The sequence below is a fragment of the Dysidea avara genome, chromosome 2 (genome assembly GCF_963678975.1).
Source record: "Dysidea avara chromosome 2, odDysAvar1.4, whole genome shotgun sequence".
Lineage (NCBI taxonomy): Eukaryota > Metazoa > Porifera > Demospongiae > Dictyoceratida > Dysideidae > Dysidea > Dysidea avara.
Window position 1 is genome coordinate 49,461,507 of NC_089273.1, and position 25,728 is coordinate 49,487,234.

The following is a 25,728-nucleotide window of genomic DNA, read 5'->3' on the forward strand; positions in this document are numbered from 1 at the left end:
AGGGCCGGAAGAAAGCTTTGGAAGCTTCGAAACCTTTGAATGTCTTGTAACCTTCGAAGGTGGTTTTACCCATGTAAAGCTTCGTAACCATGGATACTGCCAGATCTAATCAATCAAAAAGCCATGTGCTTCTTGCAAATATCATTGACAAAATTATGGTATAGTTGTAGTCTAAGCAGTTGCACTAGAGCTATACTACAGCTGCAACATAGAATGAGACCATAAGGGTATACACCTAACAATTACTAACATGACATAATCTACAAAGCTCTGAAGCTTCAGTGATTTTCTCGCAAAAAGCTTCAGAGAGTAATATTTGATCTTTGTTCCAGCTCTAGCCCAGACCACGCCCACATGTGTCTTCAAAACCAACATTTACTTTCAGGCTAGTTCACATCGGTAATGCTCTTGGACTCCCAGACGATTGTTTTCTTGGCTGTTTCTTAGTCTTTTGCGGATACCGTTAGCATAGAAATTTTCGTGGTGTATAAATTTTCGTGGATTTCGTGGTTTGCAACTGATCCACAAAAATTAATCCATTTAGAAACTCACGTCTCAGCTCTTGCAGGCCTATATTTCCTTGTACAATTAACGCACATCATAGTATATTTATAATAGCTATAGCTAATGTGCTATGTACCACTTGATGATGATATGTGCACCTGTTCACCAGTGCCAAATAGATACTGATGGCCTTGTTCAAGTATCTAAGTCCTGTTTCCTCTGATTTCAGCAGGCAAGATTCTTTTGTCCCCCACAAAATGGTTTGGCTTAATCCTAGATAACTAAGTACGCCAGCGTGAGCCTAAGCTATAAACCTTAAATGCGACCTAAAAGCACGAATTTTGCTCCCCGTGGCTCCTCTAGAAAATAAACTGGTCTATCGTCGAGATAAAACCACGAAAATTACACCCACGAAATTTAATACACTTGCACACCTGTCTTTTTGGCAAACCACGAAAATTTTATCAATGAAATTTAATACGCTTATGGTACTTCCAGTGATGCATAACATTGCCAATTATGATGTAATACCCACATGTGGTTAAGTGGGCAAACCCTTGGATGGCTTCAGCAACCCACTATCACCCTCACTTTCACCCTGCTAGCACCCTCAACGTCACCCTACATAATAATTAAGAACATACAGACTAGTACCCGGGATTGGAATCATCCATTTTTAATGCTGGATCATAAGTAGTAGCTATACCTTTGAATTTATTACACAGAAGACCAGTTGTACAGTTGTAACTACTACACTTTTGCACGACTAGAACCTACTTGTTGTGTTGTCTTCTTTACTGGTAAGTCTCTATCAACACTTCACAGAAGCATCATGGATCCCAAAGAGTGCTGTATCGAAAAGTTTACGCTTCACATTGACGTAATACATGATGTCATAAGGATATTATGAGATTTCTCTTTACAGTCGAGTGTTTCTTATTGTGTGTCGTCAGCGCCATCTGGACTGACATTAGAACTTGAACAGCTGCTCTTGACAAATCATTATCTACATAATCCTGTAGGTAACAAGGCCCTCAATGCTTATAATTCTAATTGATAAGTGCTGTGCTGAGAAAAAGTGGTCTGATCTCACCACACGAGACTAACTCCTATGGTCTGGGTGCAAGACTAGCCCAGATCATACTCTTTCACAAGGAAGGCACCCAAAAACTAAGTGTCATGCATTAGTATTGTACAGAGAATGGCGTATTTTGCTATCCCTTTTTTTTTTGAAGGAAGTAACAATGGTCCGGCAATCCCATTTGCATCGGACTCATGTGAGATAATTCCAATCCTGGGCACTTGTCTGTTAAAAGAAGCTCAATCAGATGGAGGACCTTTAACTGATCTGATAGACCCGAGTGGCAAAGTAGGTCAAAGGGACAGAGCGTAGCCAGACCATTAATTTTCTTTTTTGAGTAGAAAAGGTAGGGTCTGATACAATGACAATAGAAATCCAGTTTAAACTTAGCTTTCAGTGAGCATTGATTTGGTAAAGCCTAAACTTCATAACCTTGTTAACAAGCGATGCATACACTATCTCAATTATTAAGGGTAAGCAATTATGTCCAATGGCTTCCGTGAATTAAAGTGTGTGTCTTATATGAAGCTGTAAAACAAACACAGATACTGTTCTTCACCTGATGAATAACACTTGTTTTAGTTGAGACATTGAACTTCTCTTTAATGCAAATCTGAGTGAAATCCTCTGAAGTATGTACAAATTATGGCGTGGTTACAAAATTAGCAATAAAATCAATTCTACAGCTAATTGTGAAACAATTCTTGCAGTGGCTTGTAATAACGTTATCTTTAAAAGTATGGAAACAGATTTTTAGGAATGACTACTATGGATTCAAAAGAGGAGATTACTGTTTTTCATAGAAAATTTAGAGAGTTCAATAGCTCATTTGATAAAGTATTTCAAAAAATTACTTCCATACTTTTGTTTTAAAGTCAGCACTTCTAACTGGAGATGTTGATTTTTACTTACCACAAACACATTTGATGCAAAAGGGGATGGAAAACAAGCACAGATCACTGAAAACCAAGATTTTGCATATGAAGTCATAGGAATTAGTAGTGTGCCCCATTAACAGAGCTACAAAGTTTAAGGTTTTGCCAATTAATGCTCACCAAAACCTGGTAATTGCACTCAGTAAAACTGATTTTCAGCGGAGCCTTACACATACATACACAAAACACAACTAGCCATGCCAAAAGTTTGAAAAGGATTCAGACACTACTTTCCGGCCTGCCCGCACAAAAAGAAAATACTGTTGCTACTGCTCTGGCAGTAACATGCATAAAAAATCAAACAAACAAAAAAGTGACTGAGCACTGATTCAAACCCGGGATCTCCCATACTCAAGTCAAGTGCTCTAACCACTATGCCACGGTGCTTTCAGGTACCCATCTCCTTTAGTTTGTACCTTATAAATGTAGAACAGAAGTGACCTCTATATAAAGTAACAAAAGTGAAGAAACCAACCGATCCTAACTTCAGGTTTGCCAACATAATGATGTCTTTAACTGTCTGTATGAAGGTGCGAGCTAGGGTTGGAGCGAGCCAGGCCAACCCTAGCTCGCCTAGAACTCCCCAAAAACTTTCCCTCATACAACTAGCGTGCTTGATACTCCGAGTCACTGCCGGAAAAATAGCAACTGAATAATTTTTTTTTCAGGCTGCCGGAACCCGCCGGAACAAATAGCAACTTCGAAAAAAGAAAAAGTACTGGTCTGGCTACGCGAGATGACAAATACAACAAAATCATTACAAAACAAGTTACACAATTATATTCCACTCTAACCTTGACGAATCCACCTTTAATTGCAGAAAGAAGAACCGCAAAACAACATTCACTAAGACGGAGCAACTCGTGACTTCAGTACAAACTAGACAAACTTAATCAACCAGTTTCCAACACATGTGATTTGCTCTGCTGTGATGGGTACCCAGGCCTCGACAAAAAGTTGTCTGCCCGGGGGGAGGGCACGGGGTCCATCGATTAGAATTATAAGCGCCGTAGTATCCAACAGAACAGAGCAAATCACATGTGTTAAAAACTGGTTGATCAGGTTTAGGGTTTCCAACTCAAAATAGGAAGGTGCTTCCTTTTGTTGTTTCTGGTGATTTTCACACATATTGACCTTTAAGATAAAGCAAACAAGTGCTAATTTATTATTAGATTGTTTGTAGCATTGGGTATCAACATAAGTTTAATACACAAAAACATACAAAAAGTGGTCACGTGACCAAAAATGTCATATAGTTAAATTGAGCAACTTATTAGAAAATCACTGTGTTTTGGGGTGATTGAAGCCACAATTAATGTATTTTCTTGCCTTATAATGAAGAATACTACATCTTGTAGTGCTATAGCACATCCTTTATAACTGTAATGGGATTTTTGGCCAAGTGACCACTTTTGGGTATTTACAGCTAAAACTGCAGTGATGTTGAAAGCAATAGACAGTTTAATAATATATTAGCACTTGTTTGATTTATCCTAAGGTTAACCTGTGTGAATATTATCAGAAACAATGAAAAAGACTGATGCATCATCCTGTTTTGCAGTGGAAATTCTACATGAAGGGATTTTTGGTCACGTGACCACTTTTTGGATATTTACATATGTTAAATTGTGTAGATAGTGACTGCTGCAAACAATCCAATAACAAATTAGCACTTGTTTGCTTTATCTTAAAGGTAAATCTGTCTGAAAATCTCCCAAAACAACAGAATGAAGCACCTTCCTATTTTGAGTGGAAACCCTATCAGGTTTGTCTAAATTTAGTGTTCACGAGTCGGTGAAGGGTTCTTCTTTCTGCAATTAAAGGTGGATTCGTCAAGGTTAGAGTGGAACATAATTGTGTAACTTGTTTTGTAATGATTTTGTTGTATTTGTCATCTCGCGTAGCCAGACCAGCACCTTGCTCCGGCAGCCGGAAAAACTGTTATTTTTCCGGCAGTAACTCAAGTATCAAGCACACTAGTTGTATGCAGGTAGATTTTTGGTCAGTTCTAGGCGAGCTACGGTTGTCCCTAGTCTCGTCCCCCAGACCCTTCCTCAAAATCTAAAATCGATAAGCGCGCTTGAAGAAGGGTCTGTGGGACGAGAGCGGGGACTAGTCTGGCCGGCAGCGCCCGCCCCTTCGCTTTTGGAGTAATCTGGTAACCTTAGTATCGTGGATTGCGCATCCGTGGTCATTTAAGCGCTTTGGGGCCATGGTCACACGTGATTAATAACCAATCACATTGAAGTAGCAATGTCCTGGTCTTATTCAAATGATTTGCGGTGGCGCATTGTCTGGCATCATGTTTGTTTAAGAAAGCCAGCTGAAGATGTGGCCAAGACACTTTTTGTTAGCGAAAGAACTGTGTTGAGGTATGCTGAGAGGTTTAACGCTACGGGTCAGGTGGAAAAAACAGTACGACAAAATGGTTGCTGTTCTAAACTGAGCGAAAACGATAAATACCTTTTAATTGACCTCATATTGTCTAATCCAGGAATATTTCTGAGAGAACTACAAGCAGAATTGCAGAAGGCAGGATGTCAGGTTGATGTATCTACCATATGTCGTGCAGTGAATAAAATTGGGCTCAATCGACAGAAGATTACACACATAGCTTTACCAAGATCAGAGTTACTGAGGGCACAGTTCATTGCTGAAATGTCTGCATTTGATCCAGCGATGATTTTATGGATAGACGAAACAGGCTGTGATAGGAGGAATGCACTGCGTCAATATGGGTATGGCATTCGAGGTCTTGCTCCTCAGGACCACCAGCTGCAGCTCAGGGGAGTACGTTACTCTGCTATAGGCATACTATCAATGGATGGTGTGCGGGATGTGTACATTACAGAAAACACTGTCAATGGAGATACCTTTTTGGACTTTTTGTATACCCACCTGCTGCCTCTTTTGATGCCATTTGATGGAATTAATCATAATTCCATAGTCGTTTTGGACAACGCTTCCATTCACCATACCGATGCTGCCGTGAATGCCATTTGTGGTGTTGGAGCCTTGGTCAGGTTCTTACCACCTTATTCACCAGACTTAAACCCAATAGATTGTGTTTTTGGAGAAGTTAAACAGTTTCTGCAAGCAAATAACTTATTGCTGGATACATCACTGTCAATAGCAAGCATATTACTGATGACATTTCAGTCAGTTACAGTGGATAACTGTAGACAATATATAAAGTTTTCTGGATATGTCTGAGAATATCATGCGCAACTGATAACTTCAATTTTTCATTGACCTGTATTTCAACTTTACTGATTAGAAGATACAAAAGCTACAGTGACATGTGCATACATACGCATACACACATTCATATTAAAATCATGAATTACGGGTGAAGTCTTGAACAAAGTTAAGGTTTCAGTTTTGTAAGTTGGTCCAATATAGGTTTCTTCTGTTCAATAAATTCGGATTGTGTGATAGCACCACAATCAAATAGCTGATACAGATCTCGTAACTGTTGTAGGTAACTGGCCCTTAAGTTAGCCACTTTCTCTGGTGAGATTGATGTTGATGATGTACATGAATCAGGCTTGTTAGGAGCAGCACTAATTGAAGTGATATTCTTTGCCATTTCTGACATGGCATTTGTCAGGGCATGTACAGTACTATTACTGTTTGACGACTTCTGGCGACCACAGAATGCTGGATTGCCGGGTCGATCATCCAAAGACCTGTAATAATGTACAACTATACATAACACACCACATTATACTAGCTACCACATACACACTTACTTGTGAGTACCAACATCAACCATTTCCCCCCAGAGTCTGTACTGAATGTTAGTAAATCTAGTTCCATGCCTTTCCCGTAACTGTGAGATTATAGATTCCACTCCCTTGTTCTTTTCTTCAAGTGCACTTAATTTCTTACGTTTCTTTTTCTGTGGCAAAGGATCATCACTGTCACTGCTATGTTCATTTTGCTTTGGTGCATAATACCACAAGGTGACACTCTCTCCGTTCATACCACATTTCCATACCTCATCGATGTCAGCTGAGGAACATATGGTCAGTTTGCTACCACCTTTTAGGTACCCTATTGAACAATCCGGGTCAGCTGAAATTAAACTTGCTCCAAACTGCTTTCTCAACTCCGTTCGCATCAAAGTTGGTGTTAAAATGGCTTCTTTAGTCACTCCTCTAAGAACACAAGTCTCAAAGTCCTTTTTCTTTAGTGGGTTGAATATTTTAACATTAAAACTCAACGTGGGTTTTACTGGTGTATTCACTGGCACAAGAGGACTGCGACTAGTAACAGCTGTGACTGGAGGAGTATTTCTTGACGCTTGACTGAGTAGCTGTAACAACATTGGCAAAGAATTCTGAGTAGGTGGCGGGTTTCTTGGGGGAACAACAGGTGCATTATTGGACACCGGCACTGTCACAGTTTTGCCATGCTCACTGGACGTCGCTGTGGTGTTCCTTGCTCCCACCACATTCACAACTGTTGTGACCGTAGGCGTACTATTACCACCGAGATTACCGCCAGTATTTTCCGCGGACATTCTGCCACACCAAGACTCAAGCCAAGATCCAGTTGATCTCGTGCCTCAAACAAATTTCATTGGCTATTCTTGATTTCCCTAAACTTTCAAATGACCACGGATGCGCAATCCCCGATATATAGTACTTGTGCTACTACCACTATAGTGGTAGAGCCAATCAAATCGCAGCATCCAGTTTAAACAAGTATTTGTGATGTAAAACGTGTACTTTGCGCCATGAATAACACAATAACCATAGTTAGCGAATTTGGAATAGTTGGAAGGCAGCTGATACTCTCCGAGTGAGACTCCGAGATACACACGCCATAGACCTACATTGAGAAGTATTAAGTTTTGTGCTTTCTTTGCCGAGTTACAACAGCCTGAAAACAGATAAATTATTATATTACCACTCATCACGCGCAATTTGAAACCACCTTTGAATTCCAGTAGCACAAGTACTGTATACTACAGTTACCAGACCCTTACTCTAAAAGCGAAGGAGCGGGCGCTGCCAGACTAGGACAAGACTAGGTTGCAATTGGCCTGGCTTGCCCCAACCCTAGCTCACCTCGAACTCACCTTCATATAGTGAAAGACATCATTATGCTGGCAAACCTCAAGTTAGAGTTGGGTTCAGCCTTGGTTTCTTCTTCTAGTCTCTGGTGGCCAGACCTTTTTTTTTCATTTGGTCGGGAAAAAAAAGGGTCTGGTCTGGTTTAATACTCGCACTTGTTCTCAAAATCCTGGTTGTGGTTGGGATTTATTCTATGCACGCGTATTAATGAATTCTCGAAGTATGCTCAAATGGACGTTAAATCTGCCATTGACTGGGCAATTGAAAAGATAGGATTCTAGTGATGAACAGGCAAGCTACGGTTTTGTAATGTTTACATTGATTATAATAAGCTCGGATAGAATAAATCCCGAGGATTTTGAGAACAAGTACGTGTATTCGGACCAGACCCCGACCAAATGAAAAAGAAAAAAAAGCGGTCTGGCCACGCGAAACTATTATTCACCTTTGTTACTTTATATAGAGGTCACTTCAGTTCTACATTTATAAGGTAGAAACTAAAGGAGATGGGTACCTGGAAGCACCTAGGCATACAGTGGAACCCCTCTAAGACGGACACCATTGGGGAAATGAAATATGTCCTTTATATGGAGGTGTCCTTATCTAAGGGTTTTTTTAAATAATCAGTTTTAATGCACAAGACTAGACCAAGTGGTGGAGCGAGATGGGTTATGGTACCATGTAAACCAGGTATGATCAGTTTAATAGCATGGGTGTCCCATGGTGTGTGGTCTCTACTACCTTACCCAAATAATTAAGCACCACAAAAATTTTATACATGCTCTCATAAAGACTTGTCTGGATTACTCTGTATTTTATTTAGTTAACAAGATGGCTGGCTATACAGGTTATGTACCGTATATACTAGTTGAAGCGCCGCCGCGAGTGCAATATGGAAAAAAATAGCACGAGGGCGTGGGCAAGAGACTAATACAGCACGAGACGAAGCCAAGTGCTGTATTAGGTTTGAGACCATGCCGAGTGCTATTTTTCCATATTGCACAAGCAATGGTGGTGCTTTAACTGGTTTATTGTACTAAAGTAGTGGCTGTGAAAAGTGGGGGTGACACCAAGTAGCAGGAGGTAAGTGCCTATCCACGTAAGTTCGAGACCATGTGTATTCAGTGCAGTGATTAACTATTCGAGGCCATTATTCATACTCGTTCATATGGCTAGCTACGTAGCTTTAATTGATTTGAGCTGCCGAGAGCGACAGTAAGCGGCCAATTGCTTCTTTCTCAGTTGAGGCCTGACTTAATGCCCATGAGTAAGTCTGTGACTTTGTTATAGAGAGGCTTGCTATCGTGTTTAGCGGGTGAGAGTGCATTTATAGAAGCCATGGTGTGGCACTGGGATAGTCTGGCAGCGCCCGCCCCTTCATTTTTAGAGTAAGGGCCTGGAAACTGTAGTATATGGTACTTGTGCTACTACCACTATAATGGTAGAGCCAATCAAATCGCAGTATCCAGTTTAAATAAGTATTTGTGACATAAAACGAGTAGTTTGCGCCATGAAAAACACAATAACCATGGCGACCGAGTTATGAACAGTTGGAAAAACAGCTGATACTCTCCGAGCGACACTCCAAGATACACATGCCGTAATGATTTACGTTGAGAAGTATGAAGTTTTGTGCTTTCTTCAACAAGTTACAACAACATGAACAGTTAATTTATTACGTTACGCGCAATTTGAAACCACATTTGAATTCCGATCGCACAAGTACCGTATACTGCGGTTACCAGACCCTTACTCTAAAAGCAAAGGGGCGGGCACTGCCAGACTAGCGCTGGAAACGATACCACGAAGGTAACTGGAAGCGAATTAACTTATCATGTTCCACCTGGCTTTACAGGAGTCATTTTGTAGTGTTGATAACGCCATGTGCTCTGTTCCTTTGCTAACTGCATTCGCTAAGAATGGCTTTCAGGGTAATTCGCCCACTTGTGTTTAGGTCATGGCATTGTTCTATGTGTTTATGATCTGTCATAATTGTTGAATAGCTTCATAACATTGTAATGGTTTGGTGAAAGGAATGCGATAGCATATCATGCTTTGGTCAACTTGTTTACTGTTTCAACAGTGCTGTATTGGGATCAAAGGGAAAATACAGCACACTTGGGCAAATACAGCATAGTTGAAACAAATACAGCACCCTGCCAGCTTTGAAGTGTGCAGCCAGGTGTACAATATGGAAATAAAAGTACACTTTTCACTTTGATCTTTTCACCCAAAGTACAATAAAGCCTAAATATTTTGAGGGAAAATTTTTTTGCAGTTTTGGGTGTTGTCAGCAAAAATTTTACGCTTGAAATATTTAGACCTCCATATAGTCTAATACATTTTGGGAGTGTTTGTAAATCCGCGAAAATTTTATTTTTAGCAACATTGCTCAACCTCAAAATATTTGTCCTTTTAGGCTGTACGGTAGTTTATCCTGTAATGCAGTTAAAGTGCACCAGCTACTATTTTCAGAAGACCTGGCTAAGAACATTAACAGATTTTTCAAAATCAATACGGTGTAAAGTATCTAAACCAAAACAGCCAAGCTGTAAAAAAAAGAGTGTGGCCCCCCAAAAAGCCAAGGTGATGCACAAATTCACCTGAATTGTCGTAATTAAATTTTTTGCCATTAGCCTACCATCATAGCCATCCACCTTGGATTTCACATCTTTTTTCACCTTGGCCTTTTTGGGGGCCACACTCATTTTTTATAGCTTGGATGTTTTGGTTTAGATATTACTTCTTTTTGCATTGCAAGCCACAAAGCTGGCCATATGGCTGTGATGCTTCCTTTTAACTTGTAAGGAATTGTGAAAGAAAGGAAGTAATTGTGTGTATAGCTTTTGTATGATGAAATATTTGTATATTTAACACTGAATGATGATTATCACATATTGTAGTTATAAGGTGACTTCTTACATAACTAAACTGTAGCTGAAACTCTCATTGTTTGTAGCTGAACTCTCTACAGAATGATTTGTTTCTAGCTGAATTCTCTACAGGGTGATTCGTTTGCAACTGAACTCTCTACAAGATGATTTGTTTCTAGCTGATCTCTCTATAGGGTAACTTGTTTGTAGCTGAACTCTCTACAGGATGGTTTCTTTGTAGCTGATCTCTCTACAGGGTGACTTGTTTCTAGCTGATCTCTGGATGACTTGTTTATAGCTGATCTCTCTACACGGTGACTTGTTTCTAGCTGAACTCTCTATAGGGTTATCTGTTTGTAATTGAACTCTCTACAGGATAGTTTCGTAGTAGCTGCTCTCTCTACAGGGTGACTTGTTTCTAGCTGATCTCTCTACAGGGTGAACTTGTTTCTAGCTGATCTCTCTACAGGGTGAACTTGTTTCTGGCTGAACTCTCTATAGATGATTTGTTTGTAGCTGAACTCTGGTTTCTTTGTAGCTGAACTCTCTACAAGGTGATTTCTTCTAGCTGATCTCTCTACATGGTGATCTGTTCGTAGCTGAACTCTCTACAGGGTGATTTGTTTGTAGCTGAACTCTTTATATGATGGTTTCTTTGTAGCTGAACTCTGTACAAGGTAACTTCTTCTACATCTCTCTACAGGGTGACTTGTTTGTAGCTGAACTATCTGCAGGGTGATTTGTTTGTAGTTGAACTCTCTACAAGGTGATCCTTCTAGCTGATCTCTCTTCAGGATGACTTTTTCTAGCTGAACTCTCTACAGGGTGATCTGTTCATAGCTGAACTCTCTACAGGGTGATTTGTTTGCAGCTGAACTCTCTACATGGTGGTTTCTTTGTAACTGAACTCTCTATAAGGTGATGTCTTGTAGTTGATCTCTCTATTGGATGACGAATTGTTTCTAGCTGATCTTTCTATAGAGTTATAACATGTTTGTATAGCTGAACTCTTTACAGAGTGGTTTTTTTGATTGGTTGCTGAACTCTCCAGCTACACGGTGACTTGTTTGTACTACAGAGTGACCTGTTTGTAGCTGAACTGTCTACAGAGTGACTTACTTGTAGCTGAATATTGCATAAAGTAACTTGTTTGTAGCTGATCTAGATGAACTCTCTACTGGGTAGTAGCTGAACCCTCTACGCAGTGATTTGTTTGTAGCTCTCTACAGAGTGACTTGTTGTAGCTGAACTCTCTACAAGGTGACTTGTTTATAGCCAGTATTGGGAGTAATGCGTTACGTAATATTATTACTTTTGTGGTAACTAAGTAATATAACGAAATACGCTATAAAAACAGGTAATATATCTCAAGTTACTTTACTTACAAATGTATCGTGTTACCTAAATAATGTAGTTACTGTAACGAGTCTATTGTTACATAATATTATTACTACAAGTAACGGAGTTACTAATTTCGTTAGTAATCCACTGAGTAATACCTAGCCACAACGAAGTAATGAAGCATATTCACCAGCTTTTTACTTATAACCAAGATTTGCACATTGTCCAACAACGCAATCATGTCACGTGGTAAGGTGGTAGTTTCACACGTGACAGCTTAAGGCTGTGGACACAAAGTAATATAATATGTAATATTATTATAGTTACTTTATTTTATTGGTAATATGTAACTGTAACTAAATAGTTCAGTTGCAAGTAATATGTAACTAGTTACTTATAAAAAGTAACTTTCCCAACACTGTTTATAGCTGAATTCTCTTCAGTATGACTTATAATGTTCTGAATATCTACAGCAACATATTTGTAGCTGAACTCTCTACAGGGTGACTTGCCTGTAGCGAAATTGTGTATAAGATTAACTGTTTGTAGCTGAACTCCCTACAGAATAACTTGCAATGTAAATTATGTAATATAATTCTATAATGGAGTAGGTTATAAACGTAGCTGAATGCTCTACTATAGTATGTTCACGTTGAGCTGAATCCTCAAAAACATTTAATAACTCATGGATGCAATTACACACGATCTTGAAATTTGGCTCGTTTATAGTACTGCTTGACCCGCTAAAAATATTTCAAAATCTTTTTGTTCAAATGTTTGAGATAATATTTACGGCCAATCAAAATTTTCACAATACATTTCCTATGGGGAAGCCATATAAGTACAGTGTCCATTACAGCCCTTTCCCGAATTTGTTATGAAGCCAAACCGTACATGTCTGTTGTTGACACTTTTGCTGTTACCAATAATCATCTGGTTGGCAGAACTGTTAACTCTGTTGAGAAAAAATCCACTTTTAATTTTTAGCTGTTTTTCAGGATTCAGCTCAACGTGAACATACTATAGGGTGACTGTTCTATTAGAGTATCTCGATCTCGCGTAGTTGGCTTTGAAATCATAACTCAGTGGTTTGTAATCCTATTCTTCTGTACTACTGCAAGGACTTTCTATGATAATTATTCCAGCTACACACCGATTTTCAGCTCACTGCTCTAAGCGGTTTGCCTGGTAGGCGCGAAAACTAATAGTTTTTTTATTCATAAAAATCGATTGCCTAATTGTGACACAGGTTGGGTTTTGTGTCATATCTCGTTGGCCTTTAACTGGATTCCTTTAAAACCACAAAAAGGCACTCCTACGATAGTTACTCCATCTACATAACAATTTTCAGCTCATTCTTTCAAGCGGTTTACCCTGTGGGCGTGACAGACCTTCGACCTTATTTTACGCAAATAATCGATCATAACACCGTGAATGTTCATTGGATTCCTACCAAACTTGATACTGAGATTCGCCTTAATGAGCCCTTTAAGTGTGCCAAATTTCAGCCCAATTGGAGCACGCAATCGTGTTTTATGGCGGATTTTGCAAAGTGTGCGAGAAGAAGAGAAGAAAAAATCCCAAACTTTGGTCGCTCGTATCTCGGAAATGGCTGGAGTGATGTTCTTCAATTTGGAATGTGGACTCCCCTACCTAGCCGGCACTTCTGTAGCAACTTTGGTTCAATCGGATAAGGAATCACGGAGCTACAAAGATGTGAAAATTGTGTTTACTTTCTTCCTGTTAATATACTCACAGTGTGGCGCACCGGCTTCTTGGGCCACACGACACACTACCGTGTGTCTTGATATTATTGCGGTTATTGATTGTTTTTTAGAAATTCATGTAATGCAAAACTGATACAAAAGTCCATCCAGGGGCGGAGGGGGGTTTCCAGGGGTTTCAGGAAACCCCTTTGGATTTTACACAGTGCTTGAAACATTAAGAAATTGACACTTCAGGTTTCCAGAATCTGGAATCTGTCATGGAACAGGACACATTTTAAACTTTTATCTTATAAATAATAGTTTCTAACATGATAGCAACGCTTATAGCATTGTTCTGAATTATGATTTTGGTGAAAAGATCGAGATACTCTAATAGAGCAGTCAGGCAATATAAACTACTCTAATATAACAGTCACTTAGCTGTAGTGGAAACCCCTTTTCAAAATTCCTGCGTACGCCCCTGCCATCTGTAGCTAACATACACTTATTTAAAAAATGGAACTAAAAAGTTGATGAAGTTATTACAAACAAGTTTGCTGAAAAATTTTTTTGCTAATGATAAATTGAATACAATTTTGCTGATAGCTAGGAAGTCATGAGGAAGTTAAAGATTAGCTGATAAGAGTATCAGTAGATTTACATTTCTGGTAGTAAACGGTTTGTTTATTTGTTACAGACGTATCCAGATTTAGAGAAGATTCTTTCTGAATGAACACTTGTTGCACACACACACAAGTAATGTTTAGCTAGGCGGACCAATGCAGGGTGGACTCTGCCTCTGTATCCACCACTGGAGGGCATCAGTACCTGTTGGCATTACTGCCTCATCACAATATTCTTTCACCTGGTGTTTTACATGTTCCGTAGTACTGAGAGAAGAGCTAGCCTTCACAAGAGAAGGAACATCATCAGCAATGTGCTCCAATACAGCTCCCAAGCCCTTCAATTTTTTTGTTGGTATAATTGTTTCTGTGTTTGGTTCTTCCACCACAGGACTACAATGAACCAAAGCTTCTTGCATCATTTCAGCTGTGTCATCATGAACCACGATAGTGGGTTCATAATAGGGATCACAGAAGAATTTTTGAAAATCCTAATAGAGCAGTCACCTAAAACCAGCCTTAGAAAGCAGACTCAAGCATAAAACAACACTCAGAAGGCTTATTATCAAACACTGAACTCATACAAACGGTGATATAGCAGTAAAAATAGTCTAGACGAAATTTGGAAACATTCAAAAATTACGAATTTTACGCAAATTGTTCATATTATTATTCATAATATCATTATTATTATTTTGTTTCACTCGTGTACAGCCCAAGGCTTCCATTTTTTCGCGATAAAAAACTACACAGCCTTACTCACTGAGTCCTTCCACGTGTCCATGACCCATTAATTAACCCGTACTCCACAGATCGCTAACCGGCCTCCACCTCGATAAATTTCTAAGTTCTTCGCCATTGCTTGCTGTTCCGTATACGAAAGAAGCCGTAGAAGAACAAAATTATGGGGTCTTGTGTGCTCAGGGATACGTATTGTTCGACTATAGTCTTTATAACGTTAATAGATGGCAGATTGAAGTTGTGCAGCACTCTTTTACCTTACAATATCGCCATAATAGGGTCTCTAGTGAGCTGTCCGTCTTCGCTACGAGAAGCCGTTCAAGTGTGCATGCAAGGTATCCAGTTTATTCTTCCTAGCCATCACAGTGAGTGCTTTGTTTGTCCATTATAGGGGGAAGATAAATGGTAGCGCTGATATCATGGCTGCTTTTCACACGCAAAAAAGGTGTTTATTACAACCCTACCACTTAAAAATATTTTGTGGTCTAACCACATATCATCAACAACCCTCCCATATGGTATCTATGTCATAAACAACTTACAGAGTGTGAAGCCTGACAGTCTTATATGGGAGGATTGTGTGCTACTGTGCTTATGTCACTGTAACTACCTACTGTGTACTTATTCTAGCACATTCTCCGATCAGCTAGTGACATTGACAGTTGCAAACATTTAGCTATGACCACATGCTAACCAGACTTTGCTGACTATACCTATGGTGTTCACTTTGTGACACACTGTTGCTAGCAGGCTACACCTAGGCTTTCCAGGGCTAGAGCCCAGTCTAAGTCCTGGCAATTGGAACTCAATATGCCAGTTTAAAGTACTCCTGCATGGGTAATGACTGCCAAATCCCTGGTAATCATGTAAGACTGGCTACGCCACTGGCCACTAGTAGTGACATTGTGATTTGCACATGCAGACACCGGCATAGGAAGACTTTTCGGCCAAGCCTAGCCATCTCCTATTTAGCTTGGGTAATACCAACTCACACGGTTGCTGCTGCATTCAGCCTTGTTCATACGTGCATTTATACAAAGGTGTTGTAAAGCGTCATCGCTACAATAATAGCACTACAGCTACAATGTATAGCTATCTCTTCACTACCTATTCTGCTAGACAACTCTACACCTATAATGCACTTGCTTGATATATGCATCGTTATATCACGTGAAAATTTATCTTCTCTTTTGAAAAAAAAATTGGACTCTACAGGAATTATAACACTAACACCCCGTTTACACTACAGGTCGATTCAGCGGAGATCGACTCGGATTGAATTGGACCGGTTTCAGAGCGGCGTTTATACTTGAAATTTTAGTTGCTCTCAGCATTCAAAAAATAAAACCACAATTGCATTTTCAAAAAATGTCTGACTTAGCCGAAACATTACTGCTTGCTTCACAATGTGCAATACCATCTAAACAGAGAAGTGATTCTAGGAAGCGTGTCATGAAGAAAATTCGACAGAAGAGGTAGAAACTGGTAGCTGTGACGATGTCTATGATGCTTTCATTGTATTGTGATGATGCCATCCGAAATCCCAAGTAAGTTTGGATGTTTCCTCGATCGTCGAATTGGTGGGAAGACATTGTTTTAAGTAACTTTGGCCAGCATGACTGGATGCAAAATTTTAGAATGAGTAAACAGTCGTTTGATTATTTGTGTGATCAGCTAAGGGATATATTGGAGAAGCAAACAACAAACCTGAGAAAGCCATTAACTGTGGAACAACGTGTGGCCATAACATTGTGGATATTAGCTACAACATCTGAGTATCGTACAGTGGCCCATCTGTTTGGGGTAGCTAGATGTACAGCGTGTGTTGTGGTCCATGAAACATGTGATGCTATTGTCACAAACTTAATGACCATGTACATTTCTTTTCCCACTGGTGAACAGTTGAGTGCAGTTGTTCAGGGTTTTAAGGCCAAGTGGGGTTTTCCACAGTGTGCCAGCTCTATTGATGGTTCTCATATTTCAGTGACTCCTCCTGCTATGAACCACACAGACTACTATAATAGGAAAGGGTTTTATTCTATGATTGTACAAGCAGTGGTAGACCATAACTGCTTGTTTAGGAATGTCTGTGTAGGTTGGCCGGGAAGTGTGCATGATGCTAGGGTATTTGCTAATTCTCTTTTACATCATAAAGTGATTAACAAACAGCTCCTTCTAGGTAACACTGTACAAATTGGTGGCTGTGATATACCCACACTGTTGGTAGAAGATAGTGCATACCCTATACAATCATGGCTAATGAAACCCTTTGCCCATTCCCCCACATTATCTCAAGAGCAAAAGCAATTTAACTACACTTTGTCAAGAGCTCGAGTTGTGGTAGAAATTGCATTCGGGAGACTGAAAGCACGATGGCAACGTCTATCCAAGAAGATGGACTTCCACATTGATAATGTGCCACGTGTTATTACAGCTTGCTGTGTGCTACATAATTTCTGTGAGGTACATGGGGACTCTTTTGATGAAGACTGGCTACAAGACAATATTGATGGCAGTGAAACAGAGAGCTCTTGTGATGATCACCACTACATCAACAGCAGTCGTGAAGGAGTAGCTACAAGGAACGTGTTAGTGGAATATTTGTCATCATAAACTTTAGTAATACAACAATAACACATTATGCACAATCATGTACTCAATGGTTCATAATATACTCACAAGAGTCACAACCTATCATTAGGATTGAAATACCCTGGTTGCGGGGAGAACGGTTGGTACATAGGATATTGAGCAGGGCTAGGGGGAGGCAAATGGCTTACCAACATCTTCATCATTTTCTTTTGAAATTCCTGATCCTTTTGCTTCATTCTCTCTTCAAATTCCATGTGTTTCTCTTCTAACTCAACATACATCTTTTCTGATTCCTTTAATCCATCTGTAACAGTTTTCATGGCTTTTGTCATGATATCTTCCATAACTTCTGCTTTAGCACGCTTCCTCTTCTTCCCCTTACCCTTGACAATCTTTTCAACATTACCAGTGGGTTTAGCCGTCTCTCTCTAATTCATCTTCATCGTCCCCTTCCCCTTCGTTATCCTCATCAGTTAAATCTTTATTCTTTTCTTCATTACCCTTTTCTTCCTCATCTGTTGTGATCTTCTCTATACTAGATGTTGATGCACAAGCCAAGTCTTGTAATGTGTCCAAAACAACTGGTGGTGTGACGGATGGTCTGTTACCCATAATATCATTAATTCTATCATAAAACTTCCACTGCTTCCGCTTATTTCCTGTCTCTTTGTGGCCATCTTTGATCTTTTTGTATTCTTGCTTCAGCTTTTAAACTTTTCCACACACCTGTTCTCCAGTCTTCTCAACACCGTACACGCGCAGTTCCTCCGCCATTCGGTCATACACATGTTTATTTCTTTTGGATCCTTCAAGCTGTTCTTGGGTGTTGTCCTCCCCCCATATCTCCAATAATCTGAACACTTCACTGTCCGTCCATGTGAGGGTCGCCATGCCACTGTGAATCTGCACGTAATTCTTTGTATATGTACCCCGTTTATCAATGGTGGAATCAAACTTCTAGTGCGAACTTGTTTACACCTTGAACTTGGAGCGGTCTAGAGCGAACTTGTTTACACCTTGAACTTGGAGCGGTCTAGAGCGACACAGACCCCTATACCCAGCAGGTCCAAAATGGAGCGATTTGGTGCAGTTCGCTTTAATTATTGTTTACACTGGTTCGTAAACCGCTCCAGTCTGCACCAATTCGAAATAGAATGCTAGTGTAAACGGGCTGTAACAGTTACCATTCTTATAACTTGTATCATAGAGTTTCAATCTTGTCCTTCTGTTAGAACAAACACCTAAGACATCTTGTTCTTCTTCAAGTCTCCTGTGCTGTCATTAACACTGTCTCCTGTATGATAGGTGCACAATCAGTAATTCTTCTGACAGGTAGGTAGCTCATATAGCAGTGTGTTTTCAGCAATGGTACCAAGTGTGACGATGATGACTCAAACACTGAGTATAGACTAGGAATTAATGTATCCTGCCTTATATTTTGTGTGTGTGTACAAATCAGGATGAAAATATAGTCTTTATCATAGATTACAAAATTAATATTTCATTAATATATCTAATGAGTTAGCCTTTTAAACTAAGGAATCTCTGTTAGCTTACTACACTATAATGTGTCAATTAACTTATAATCTGTAAATGGATTTGGAATAAAGTACACAAACTAGACATATTAAAAATTTCACTGGGATGGTAATGTAAACCACAAATCCCTATTTTGACTCTCTATAATACAAAATTAATAATGCATTAAGATATCTAGTTATTGAGTTAACCTTTTAAACTGAAGAATCTCTGTTACACTGTAGCTTCCTACACTAATGTGCCAATTAACTTATAATCCATATATGGATTTGGAAAAAAGTACACAAACTAGACATATTAAAAATTAAAATTTTAAAATAAGAAATAGGGATCGCTGAAAAAAGCCACGAAACAAGCAAGGGATCGCTGGGGTGGTAATGTAAACCACAAATCCCTATTTTGACTCTATAAATGTTCCATTTGAGTATAAAGAGTCAAAATAGGGATTTGTGGTTTACATTACCACCCCAGCGATCCCTTCTTGTTTCGTGGCTTTTTTCAGCGATCCCTATTTCTTATTTTAAATTTTTAATATGTCTATCATAGTTAGACACACATTTCTTGAACCTCGGATCAAGAAAAGCAGCTTTGTCCAATAGCTGCTAGATCCTGTCATCATTATATCGCTTGCTTATATCATTGTTTATCTTCTGCTTAATCTCTTTGATAAACCTCGAATCTGTGTCTTCATCCTCTGTCAGAACATCAGCTATGCACTTCATAACTGGACGGATTGCTGACACCGTAACAGTTTTCTCAGCAGAAAGAGCATCTGTCAAGTAGGAAAAGGGTTCAAGTACTTAAGAGAGTGCCTCTATAACCCCGAATTCTTCATCTGTGAGCAATTTGTGCTAGTTCTTGTGATCCTCTGGGAGTACTGCACCTATAGCTTGCTGATGCTCAATGATGCGAGTAATCATTGCATATGTAGACCCCCATTGAGTGACGGAAGCCATAGAGATTCTTGCTTTTCTTTTAAGTCACAATTCCGCTTCCAACTCCTGCTAAAAGTTTCAACAAGTGCCCGACATTTCTTCATAACTATCTCCACCCTGTATATCTGCAGACTCTTAGAGATAGCAAGGTCCAGACTATGGCCGAAGCATGACAATCGCAGTATATCTTGATCAGAGAAGGCTGCAATGAAGTTTGATCCGTTGTCCGTGGTGACACAAGTTAACTTGTCCAAAGGTAAGTTTCAAAATATTGGTAAGTGCATCATGAAAGATGAATTAAAAATTGGAAATTTTAAAATGGGAATAGGGATCGCTGAAAAAAAGCCACAAAACAAGAAGGGATCGCTGGGGTGGTAATGTAAACCACAAATCCCTATTTTGACTCTGTCATAAATCTTTAGTTACATGCTCTGTCATTTTGAAGTGAGTAGAGATTTGTGGTTTACATTACCACCGACAGAGAGTCAAAATAGGGATTTGTGGTTTACATTACCATTCTTGTTTTGTGGCTTTTTTCAGCGATCCCTATTCCCATTTTAAAATTTCCAATTTTTAATTCATCTAGTTTGTGTACTTTTTAATTAATCCAGTAATGGATTATGAGATTTCTTTTATTGATAATAAAGACTGTTGTGAATAGTGTAATTTTGCATTCTGCATAGTAACACTGTCAACATTTCAGTACACACATGAAACTGATCAAATTGCAATGTGCATACAGACTGAGAGTCTCCTAATATGAGCTACAATTTACATTACTGGTGCCTTTAATAGCCATCAAATTCAGTGCAACGATTGTAGTTATACACTTGACTGCATTATTAGAGTATTTAAGTAACTGCTCTATTAGAGTATTTAATCTGGATAACCCGCCCACGTACAATAATCACAGAGCGAAAACCACCTTGCAACAAAGTCATCAGCCCAGATTAAGCTTCCTGGCCTATACTGAGTTTAATAAAGACAGATTCTATTAGCCACAAGCAGCGCACACCAAAAAAGCTAACTTTGAGTTCGATCTTGTATGGCTTCTCGAGCATAATGGCTTTTTGGCAGGAGGAAACGGCCCGGTTTGGGCTGTTTCCATCCGAAAACGAAATCAAAAATAGGTCATGGACATGCACAATGATCCATTCAGCAAGCCTTGCTACTTTTTATCCCTGGATTCTCCTTGTAAACTTCGCTATGCCTGTGAAAGAATAATAATAATATTATGAATAATAATAATATGAACAAACTGGCATATTTCAGTTTTGTCTGAAATACACATACTGTTTCCTTTTCACTTGATACTTAGTACTGGACCTATACTCATTGCAAAGAACCATCAGAGGGTTGTTTTGAGTTGAAGGATGCTTTTCAAGGTGGTTTTTAGGTGTACTTTCTATTAGGATTTTTGCAAAAAAACATGGGCGATCCCTATTATGAACCCACTATCGTGGTTCATGATATTTATTCCTGTATGATCTTGGAACATTGGTGTTGTTTCTAGGTTGATTGATTTCAAATTCCACCCATGATCAATGTGATTTAGAGTCAAACTCAGGAAGGATCATGTGATGCACTTGTCCAAAAGTCAGTGGTAATGTGAAACTCCATCTATCTGTGGTTTGATCTTCATGTCTCGCATGTGGGCATACAACTGAGGTAACTCTTTCTCTGAAAAGTGCTTTCTGGAAGGACAATTATACCTGGGCTTAAGTTTATACATTAGACTACGAAAACCTGTTTCCTTAACAGTAGATGTTGGATGCATTCCCATTGGTAAGAAATTACAAACTGCCTTGTTTATTTCTCATGCTTGAGATGAGTTGGGCAGATACTGCCAAGCACGGTTGATTGATTCAACTAGAGTAAGTTGGGTGGGGTCCTTTTCTTGAATGCTTGAGGTCAAAAGGGTTGATGACTGTGACGTACCTTGCTGTTGCTCTCGGGCAAGTAAAGAAGATGCTTCCGTATACAAACGAGAATGTTGTTCGCATGAATGTGTAAACAAGTTACTGGTGTTTCCATTCTTCGCCGAAACGTTTTGTTTACATGTTCTACAAACAGGTCTGTCTTCTAACTTTTTTCTTATGTATCCATTTTCATCGAGCTTTAGGCCAAAATAGTTCCAGATAACACTTCTCGAGTTAATCTTCTTGCCAAGCATGTTTTTATCCATTTTTACGGCACATTCGCTTGAGATACCGTGTGGTATACCACAGTATTTCAAATATCACGATATTTTAATTACGTTTCGGTTTATGTTAGTACCGTAATTGTATTGAAATATTGATTTACTGCCCAACACTAATTAACAGCACTAGTACTTGTATATGCATTCATATGGCTTCTCATAACTTCACTGGACTCAAGTATGGGAGGCCCCCGGTTCGAGTCTGCACTCAGTCTCCTTTTTGTTTCCTTAGGTAGTTATTAAAATTCACATAACTGCCAAAGCAGTAGCAACAGTGTTTTCTTTTTGTGTGGGCAGGAAAGTAGGGTCTGACAATAGAAATCCTTTTCCTTTCTGCATACAGTAGTTAATAGTTATGTATGTGCAGGGCTCCACTGAAAATCAGTTTTACTGAGTGGATTCCCTGTCAATTACCAGCTTTTGGTGAACATTAATTGGCGAAACCTTAAACTTCATAGCCCTGGTGCATGCATCACTGGATTATGACAGTAAGACTATACCAAATCAACGCTCAAACGCATACTCTCAGATTGTCTAAATCCTGTGGCAATAATATCAACGGTCAAACTTAGCTTAGGCAATATTTAGTGGCTCTATCTGTAATATGAACAGATGCACTGATGCCTTGTTGATTCTAACTTAAAATCTGGTTGTGCAGGTGATATCATGAATACCTTAGAGATCGGGGAGGATGGGCCGGAATTAAATAAAAATCATGAATACCACAAGTAAAAGTACTAATGGCAATCAGATTATAAATACACTAGCATTGGTACCTGCCCTACATGCAGGACTATTTCACATTCCACAATAGCATGAACCACTGCATTGGGAATGAAACATTAAAGATCATGTCCTAAAGTATCATGCATGCATGGTGATTTCTTGTATAAACCTTATTCGACCATCATGCAAGCACTAATTAAAATGTTGTGAACATGGGGTTAACTAAACAGCAGAATTGCTAAACCAGTAATTATCAAATTATGTGGTGCTGTCCTTATCATGCAAGCACTGTAAGGCTCTTACTCTAATAGAACACACAGGACAAACATACAGACTGCACCAAATTGGCCTGCCCTATACTTATCAAATGTGCTACTATATACTTTTCCAACAGTCCATATGTAATGTAGCAATACCATGATGCTATGAACTTGCTATGAGAAAAAAGTTCGGTTAGAAAAAGTATGCACCAAAAAAGTGTATTAAAAAATAAAATAATAAATGTAAAAAAAAAAAACATGTTTTTTTGTCACTAGCGGGATTCAAACCCATACCCTATACAGCAGTAACCACTACCAGCTGAGCTGTTTATCGTGTGGTTAGCAATGGAATGCAGCTAAAGTTTTCTCTACATCATGGCCTTCAAGGTGCTGTAACGGACAAAGGAATGCATGTAGAATCTTGCAATAAACTTTGCAACGTAGCCAGATGGTGAGCATTTCATTTCACTTGTGAATCGTGTTGATATGAGCACAGATTGCCGAGTAATCTTGGTCAATAGCTGACACATGAAACAGTGTGTCACGAAAAGGTGGCGCTGAGAAGAAAAGAAAAAAGTTGTCATGGGCAGGAATCGAGCCCGGGACCTCTGGGTTAACAGTTCTATGCGCTAACGCTTTTGCTGTTTGTTCGTGGTTTTGGCTGTTTGTTCGTGGTTTTTACAGGAATGTAGCTCAAGTTTTCCTCTATACCAACGCCTTCAAAGCTTTGTAGAGAACGAAAGGAAGTATGTAGCTGTTTGTAACAACAAACTTGGAGTTGCCAGATGATGAGCGCTTAATTTCGTTAAAGTCCCGTGTCGATATGTGATTTGGTTGTTGAGTGACTGATAGTAGGCTGGCACAACATAATAAATTGTTAACCTCAGAGGTTAACTTGGGCATGCCTTTGTGGTCAGTACAAGCCAAAAACACATAACTTAGTCACATGTCAATACCATCATGTCTGGCCTCCATCCTAGCCCAATCCTAACACTATAAACTTTGAAAGGACAGTATTTCCAGACAAATTCAATTATAGGCTGACACCTGGTGTGATTGACCGGAAATTGGAACGTTATTTTGCATACTGTAGTTGAAGATGAGTTTACTTGTGACATGACCAAATTCAACCACTTTTGTTGTTGTTCATATGGAATAATTTTCTTCACACAATAGACTTCTTAGTTGGTGCTTTGCTTCCCTTTCTTCCTGCCATTTGTTGCGTCAAATTTGTCATTGATAATCTGGTTAAATTTAGTGTGATAGCTTTTTGCCCTTTTAGGAGCCTTTGAAAATGTACTGTAATTTTTAACAAAAGCTTCCAATAAATTATTATCTTCAGCAGCTGCAACACAATGTGCATAGATCAATCGTTGCATGAAGTTTGGTCAGTCTTCGTCACATTTAACGGCCATCTTTAGTCACTGTGACAAAGTGAGGCTTCTTGGAGGTACTAGCCGCCATACGATCTGAGGCTGCACAACCAGGAGCTAGTTATTTGTTATACGTTCAACTGCTTATACCCAAATGTGGCTTGAAACCAACGTAGGGATCCCAGACTGCAAAGATGCAACTTCAACATCTACTTAAAGCTTGTGATTTTTATTTGCAATAACGTTACCGGTTGATTCAATACTCTGTTCTCGTAGCAGTCTGTAAGCCTACAACACAAGCTTTGTGAAACTTTCTCTTAGCGTTTTTTCACTGTTCATCATTCAGTACAGTAAACCAATCACTTGCAGCTACCAACACACTCTGATATTGTTCTTTTAAGATGTACTGTCTAGGGCTGAAACGATTAGCCGAATCTTTGGATTAGTATTCGTTTGCATTGTAGCCGAATAATAAAATAAACAAACGATTATATGTACGTGATCACTATATGGTGACCTGTGATTTATATAGCTGTCAGCAATTCTGAATGAAGAGGAAGATGATGCTAATGAAATTGTGGGCCCAAAAAAGAAATAATTGTGGGTTTCACTGGTTGTAGTGATACCATTTTAAACCAAATAACCACTTTGTGGATGAATAAAATAACCTAAGGTGCTAAAATAAACACTTAGACATATAGGTTAGGAATGTTTGTGGCAGGTTTTCATGTAGTTGAAATGTACTGTGTATTTGGGAGGGTCCCTACATAAACAGTACAACCGTACTGTTTGATATACCATGGCCACGAAGGATTTGCCTGATATATATGCCCGTGTCCAAGGGCCGTGGCCATGGTATAACTATTAAAGAATATGTTTATATTGTGATATAACCTTGTGATTTATTGATCAACTTGTTTTGTTTGGTATCCAGGGAGAAAATATTCCACGTATGGAGACATCTTCACATAGCAGTACCGGAGTAGGTAAGCATGTTTATGTGTGTTTTGTAGTACTTATGTGTCCTCATTCTTAGGTGAAGTAGAGATATGGGTAAATTTTGACAATTTTGTTGAACGTTACGAGCGTCCTTCATCCGAAACTGTGAAACAACTATTCGTAAATTTGGACTTTGAAATTGAAGATTTCCTTGATTACCTTATAACCATAAATAACAGGAGAATTTTAGGGTTGACGAAGTTGGGTACGATTGTAACA

The 25,728-nt window shown here is 39.1% G+C and overlaps 1 protein-coding gene and 1 long non-coding RNA gene across 2 annotated transcripts in view; one reads left to right on the forward strand and one right to left on the reverse strand.

Moving 5' to 3' along the window:
• Positions 1-3,405, reverse strand: part of LOC136247543 (uncharacterized) — a 42,800-nt gene extending 39,395 nt beyond the window's left edge. Inside the window, exon 1 of the mRNA XM_066039300.1 lies at positions 3,315-3,405. The gene's annotated coding sequence lies outside the window, so the exon portion shown is untranslated. The remainder of the gene's footprint in view (positions 1-3,314) is intronic.
• Positions 3,406-3,537: 132 nt separating this feature from the next.
• On the forward strand, positions 3,538-25,498 carry LOC136247544 (uncharacterized). The gene is made up of 3 exons (XR_010697636.1): positions 3,538-3,582; positions 4,286-4,357; positions 25,445-25,498. It is a non-coding gene; the product is annotated as an uncharacterized lncRNA (long non-coding RNA).
• The last annotated feature ends 230 nt before the right edge of the window (positions 25,499-25,728 follow it).